Below are 278 nucleotides of genomic sequence, written 5' to 3' on the forward strand. Positions count from 1 at the left end.
AGTTAACTAAATATTTTAAAGATACTCTTAGTGACCATAAGATTGACACCTGAAAAAAACAATATATTGCTCAACATTCACAAACAAGGATTAAAAACTTTACAATAAGCACACTAATTTAGAACCAAATAGTTGCCAGGTAACCATTAAAAATTTGTGAATGGGGGACTACCAATTTTTCTATTTAACCTGAGGGATAATGGGTGAAAAATCCCAGGCCATGGGTGTGAGTTCTCTCCTTGAGCGTGGAAATTGTGTGTGTGAAAGGTATACCATGC

General features: G+C 34.9%; 1 protein-coding gene across 1 annotated transcript in view; it reads left to right on the forward strand.

Annotated features, from left to right (window-relative positions):
• LOC119592486 (glucose dehydrogenase [FAD, quinone]-like) overlaps window positions 1-278 on the forward strand; it is a 23,300-nt gene that overhangs the window by 9,238 nt on the left and 13,784 nt on the right. The window lies entirely within an intron of this gene.

This window comes from Penaeus monodon, chromosome 30 (genome assembly GCF_015228065.2).
Source record: "Penaeus monodon isolate SGIC_2016 chromosome 30, NSTDA_Pmon_1, whole genome shotgun sequence".
Classification (NCBI taxonomy): Eukaryota; Metazoa; Arthropoda; class Malacostraca; order Decapoda; family Penaeidae; genus Penaeus; species Penaeus monodon.